Here is a 6,614-nt window from a genome sequence, read left to right as displayed (position 1 = left end):
TTGATCCGATATGATCACATTTTAACGGTGTTTTTGAAAGATTTTCAGAAAAAGGACCAAACCCAAAGCAGACCCTTTAATAAAGCGCATGAGGGTTTTTGTTTTTAATAAGATTATTCCCCATGTCCTCCTGAGTAAAGAGAGCTTTTGATGAAGCGCATGAGGGTTTTTGTTTTTAATAAGAGTATTCCACACATCCTCCTGAGTAAAGATGCCAAAGTCACTATATACATAAAATGCAACGATTCCAAGATATCTTAACTCGAATATTTTGAAAAAAAAAAAACTAAAAAATGGGCGGAATTTGCGCCACCTGCTTTGGTTACTTCCCTACGTAAACTTTAAAAATACCGATATACGCGTCACATATTTTAAGCTCTACATTCATAACATAGACGGGGTTTTCCATCATTTTGAAAAAAAAAAATTGAATTTTGTTGCACAGTGTAACATACCAAATCATGAATTATGTACCTAGGTTAGTATAAGTTTTGTTGACACCTATTATAAACCACGTCAGATGCCAATTAACTAAGGAAACAATAGACAAATCAACATGACACTAAATAAATAAACATCTCCGATCGATGTTTGAAATGTAAATTGCAATTAACGATGCTAATTTTCAGCTGCTGTTAAAATAATTGTACAAACAAAATTCGTTATAAAACACGAGTTTTGAATATCTGTAAATGCTTGTTATTTTAAAAAGGTCTATTCAACCCTGAAATCCAACAAGTCCAACAAGTGTTTCATATTTGCTGTTGACATTAAGTCAAGCCCGGGTAGGAAAAATACTTGCATATTAACATACTATCTTTTCTCATAAAACAGATTGATGCCGGTTGGGAAGTCTACGTTTCCCTGATCAAGTACCATTTGAACCTAACCCGCGAACCTATTGCCTTCAATAATATAAATCATTATAGCAATGGTCAGGGTGGTAATCATATTGGCCAAGGAATAAACATTGGAGATGCATCGGCTACAAATGTCAATTCTAGCTCTAGCAGTGTTCCGTATCTTCAGGTTAGAAAAAAATATACATTTGTATATAATCCGATGGTAAATAAAAATGACAATTTATGCAATGTAATAAAGACGTAGGGGGTGAAAGATACCAAGGAACGGTCCTGACCGGCTTTAACATGGCGAAGTCCAGGATCTATCTTGGTCCCTCTTTAATCGCAAGTAGAACCTGACCTCCCCGTGGTGTCACCTGGGGAGCTACTATAACACCCGTTAAAGGTAGTGAGATAACACGTGCCGCGCGTTCAGTCATAAGAACGTTAAAAACTTGGGTTTGGGCGCCGGTTAGTAACCCTACTCTTGGAAAAACAGCCTACTATGAAAAAACGAAAAGAAAAACAAACCCCTCTAAAACTGACGACCCCCGCAAACGTTTTAAGCACCATGATCTGCGAATCTGCACCTGGAATGTTCGCACTCTTTATAGAGAAGGTGCAGTTTACGCATTGGCAGATGTACTTAAAAAGTACAAGGCAGTAATGTTTGCTGGTGTGGACGCACAGAGTAAATGGCGTAAGGAAAATCTCCAATATTGCACATATTAGCGAAAATATAACGATGGAAAATTTCATATCATATGACATTTACATATAGTGTAAACTACCCCTTAGACATCGGTAAGCAGGAAACACAACAGATAGCCACAGCATATTCTACTCAACTGACCCAATTGCTTAATCAAAGCACTCCTCGCTCCGATAACATATCAGCACAATGGCAAAGTATTGCCCATTCCATGCAAACAGCCGCAAAATCCATACTTGGATACCAAAGACCTCCACCGAGGAGTCCATGGTATGCTGCTACCGAAGAGAAAAATGCGGCATATAGGGCTACTCTACAATCAGTACCAACGCGTAGTGCACGAGGGAGGTATCTGGGGAAAAGGAGAGAGGAGAAATGTCTTTTCCGCAGGAAAAAAAGAAATGGAAAAACGAGAGGGTGAAAAAATCTAGATGTACAGGAGCTAGAATGAAGTCCGAAAGTTCTACCAAAGACTGAAGGCTTTGGTACAGGCACATCCTCCTCTAGAGACTATCAAGGTAATTTGGTAACTGATACAGATAGTGTGCTCGGGATATGCAAACTGTTGGCGTCCAATAGTAGCGAAGACACCACAGATCCAATCCCACAAGATGGTATTAAATGTATACCGCCCAGTCAAGATGAGGTAAAGTCAGCAATAAACCGCCTAAAGAATAATAAGGCAGCAGGAGCCGAAGGCTTACCAGCCGAGCAGTCTAAAACTGGAGGCGACACGCTCATAAGATGTATGCATCAGCTAGTTAGCACCATCTGTGGCATAAGTCTTCTCCCTATTGCCTACAAGACAGTGTCAGGGATATTATGCGAACGACTAAAGCCTATGATCAATAAAATAATTGGACCATACCAATGCGGCTTTAGACCTGGCAAGTCCACCATTGACCAGATATTTACCCTGCGGCAAATTTTGGAGAAGACCCAAGTGATGCGATTCGACAACTACCACCTCTTTGTCGATTATAAGGCAGCCTTCGACAGCCCCCTACGCCCAAAGGTATTCCAGGCAATGTCTGAATTTGGTATCCCCGCAAAGCTCATTCGGCTTTGTAAGATGACTTTAACTGATGCTAGGTCCTCAATTGAAATAGGAAAGAACCTCTCCGAACAATTCAGTACTAAAAGAGGTTTCAGACAAGGAGACAGCCTTTCGTGTGACCTGTTCAACAAACATCCTGCTGGAAAAGGTTATTCGAGGTGCAAATGTCAAAAACATGTTACTTGCTTATGCTGATGACATTGACATCATGGGACGATCAGTTAAGGAAGTAACATTAAAGAGGGTGGAAGGAGAATCAGCAAAAGTGGGTCTGGCAGTAAACGGCGGTGTCGACTCGCAATGCGTCCATAGAGCTAGGAACAACAGTGGAAGTTGGTTCCTATAATATTGAGGTGATAATAGACTTCCTCTACCTCGGCACCATCATAAACACAACAAACATAATCAGCTGTGAAATAAAGAGAAGAATTGTGTTGGCCAACAGATGCTACTTTGGCTTAAGTAAGAAGTTTAAAAACAAGGCCACATCTCGTCAAAAAAACAACGCTTTACAAAACGCTGATACTACCTATGCTAATGTATGGTTCCGAAGCCTGGGTACTTGCGCAAGCAAGTTCTACGGGCTAATCTGCGTTGACGGTGAATATCGACGTCGTATGAACCACGAGCTGTATCTGCTATACAACGACATCAATGTAGATAAACGTATCGAGATGCAACGATTGCGTTGGAGAAGCCATATCATAAGAATGAGTGATGATGAAACCGTAAAATGGCGTTTAAATACAGGACACTTGGCGGTACGCGCAGAACTGGCAGGCCAATGCTTCGATGATGCGAACAATTGGAAAAAGTCATACAATGACGCGGTATTCCAAAAAGCGATGCAACAAACAGAGAGAATTGGAGATCTTTTCTTAGTTCGGCTTATGGAACCAATGTTCTGTAATGGGCCAGCTAAGTAAGTAAGTAATAAAGACCTATCGATGTTTAATCAGAAAATCCTCGTAAAAGCAAGGACAATTGATGGTGAAGTCGCGATTGATATATGAAAGTTATATCTTTTAAATATAGATTATCATCTAGAGTATTCGAATTCGCATGTAATCGCGAAGCCTATGCATGTTTATAGAAATAAAATATTAAATTAATAACAAATTAACATTAACAGCAATAAATACCAAAAAAAAAAAAAATAAATAAATAAAAACGTCTTTATTTGTGCTGTACTTCGGACTACTTCATATTAATAGCAGTAATTCCCTATTATTGAGGTAAAACTCAATCGGGCAACTAACTCCCTTTGGTATAAGAGAAGACGCCCCTTCTGTAATGTTCGTGGTAATCACATACTCTTACATATTTTGCCATGAAATGTCCTAGTTGACTAAGTTCTCTACATTGTGGTTATACATCTTAACCCATTCTAGTTTTGACGAATCTGAAACAATTTCCTATTTTGTTTTAAATGGGTCCCATATGTGTTATAATAAATTTCCGTATTTGAGTAATTTTTATGTGTCCTTTATTTCTAACGGGACACCATTTGCCATAAAAATATCCTTTATATGAATATTATGTAACAAATGTGCTATTTTGTCCCAAATAATGGTCATTATGATTACCAAAAACTATATTTCGTTGTTGAAACACAAGCAGATGGTGCAATAATGTTTTTTTGTTCCAAATATTTTTTCTTCAGCTTCTATTTTATTGCAAAAGAGTTTGAGTTTTGATATGTATGAATATGTATTGTCATTTGTAATTTCCTAGTAAATAGAAATACTTTTGGGGTTAGACGATTTATAAACATTCTTTATACATATGCGTGATAAGGTGTATTTAGAGAGCCATATGTATTTGTATGTACATTAGAGCGGCTCAAAAAACGAAAAAATCTTATATATGCAATTTTATGCAGTTCGGTTAACGTTAATCTGTGTCACCTCAACGATATTTGTTTCCGTTGTAATTTGTAAGGAGACAAAGGTGAATTTTCACGAAAATAAATCAATAAACTGCGTAATATCCCCCAAATAACCCACATCTTTCGGCTGTGTCCGAATTATTGAATTGTCCCGTACCAGTCAGCTGTGCTGACAGAGATATACCCACATAGCTATTTGAGTATGTACCGGCAGGGTTTTGGAACTTGGACCATTATCTCAGGAAGTATTGACTTATTCCGGAAAAAGATTGTACCGTTTCAAATGAGGCCGCTAGAACAACCTACTGAAAAAAGAATCTTAACGATGCGAGAGGAACTCTTAAACTTTTTTTTAGAATTTTGTGTGGGAGGTACCCGAAGGAGTGGACCAGAGCCCATATTCCAACCTGATACATGACTGGATGAAATAATACGATGAGCAAAGTCTGCACCAATCAGAAACTCCCTGCGAGAATTATCTTGCGGATTTGCCATTTTGGTTGGTGCCGTCAGGGTTTCTTGGAACATTTTGCCCAATATCTCAGGAAGTATGGACTTGCGCAAGAAAAAAATTGTACCGTCGTAAAGGGAGCCGCATGGACATCCTGCTGAAAAAAATGTCAAGACGATCCGAGAGGAGCTCTTAAACTTCAATCAGAAACTCCCTGCGAGAATTATCTCGCTGATTTGCCATTTTGGGTGGTGCCGTCAGGGTTTCTTGGAACATTTTGCCCAATATCTCAGGAAGTATGGACTTGCGCAAGAAAAAATTGCACCGTCGTAAAGGTAGTCGCATGGAAAACTTACTGAAACAAATTTCAAATCGATCCGCGAGGAGCTGTTAAACTTCGCTTTATCCGAATTTTGTGTGGGAGGTACCCGAAGGAGTAGACCAATATAGTCCATATTCGAACCCAATCTATATTTGAAAGAATAATACGATATGCAAAGTTTGGACCATCGATTGCACCCTTCGAGAGTTATCGTTCACACCATTTTACAGACAAATGTTGAACTTTTGTGGGGGAGGTACCCGAAGGAGTGGACCGATAAGGCCCATCTTCGAACTTAAATTAAGTTTGAACAAAATATTACGATAACCAAAATGTGGTTCGAATCGGTTGATCCGTTCGAGAGTTATCGTCCGCACCAGCCAGACGGACAGACAGACGGACGGATATGGCTAAATCGACTCCAAATTGTCTGAAACGAATTTCGTCCAAACATACTTGGGGTCTAAAACCGTTATTTCGATTTTAGCCTAAAGGCTGAGGGTATAAATATATATGTATATCGACCTATTTGAAGAAAATTAACTTATGTTGAAACTGTGGTATGGGGTATTGTAACTCGCGAATAATTTTAATATACCATATCTTTTGAACGCATTTAGGTAAATGAGGTGGTTTAGCACCATTCAATGATGGATTTTTTAAAAATAATAATTTGAGCGGAAGCTTTGGTCGTATTGATGTGAAAAACAAGTAAGGGAGGGTTTTAGTCGGACAGGGCCGCCCATGGTACAATAATCTAGAAGGTAGGTTAGGTTCGAAAATATTGTGAAAAACAAGTCCTGGTGTGTGTTTGCTTATTCTGTCAGAATTACTATAAATAAATACGCAACAGGTTGTACTGTTTATTTGAATTGTTGGGTCATTAACTAAAAACGCGAAAAATGAATGGGAGGCCAAGTTTTCTTTACGGGGTCAGCTTCTGTGTATGTTCAAAAGTTTGTTTCATCACAATGTTGATGAATTTCATTTCAATAAAACTTTATAAATAAAAATCAAATGTCGTTCGTTGGTAATGGAATCAGTTGTGAAGGGCTGCACCGATTTGGATAATTATTTTTGGGAAATGTTTGCCATAACCCGACTTAGGTTTTTTGCAATGAACATTTGACCACACCCACATTTATGCCCACTTTTTTCAATTTTCTATTTTTATCTTTTCTACAAAAACTACTGAACCGATTTTTCTGAAATTATCATGGAATGTACAGGGATGGCCGCCGGAGGAAATAGGATGCACATTTTCTTGAATTTCGAAGGGGGCGGGGTACTTCCCCTTGTCGTATTTAAAAAACGCCATATCTTTATGTATAAAAATAAAATT

General features: G+C 38.5%; 1 long non-coding RNA gene across 1 annotated transcript; it reads left to right on the top strand.

Annotated features, from left to right (window-relative positions):
- The first annotated feature begins 704 nt into the window (after positions 1-704).
- Positions 705-1,086, top strand: LOC141406558 (uncharacterized). Its single transcript, XR_012413431.1, has 2 exons — positions 705-785; positions 835-1,086. It is a non-coding gene; the product is annotated as an uncharacterized lncRNA (long non-coding RNA).
- The last annotated feature ends 5,528 nt before the right edge of the window (positions 1,087-6,614 follow it).

The sequence above is a fragment of the Musca autumnalis genome, unplaced genomic scaffold, assembly GCF_047663935.1.
Source record: "Musca autumnalis isolate F117 unplaced genomic scaffold, ASM4766393v1 scaffold_5, whole genome shotgun sequence".
Lineage (NCBI taxonomy): Eukaryota > Metazoa > Arthropoda > Insecta > Diptera > Muscidae > Musca > Musca autumnalis.
The sequence above is the reverse complement of the archived record's forward strand: the minus strand, read 5'-3'. Positions and strand labels throughout refer to the sequence as shown.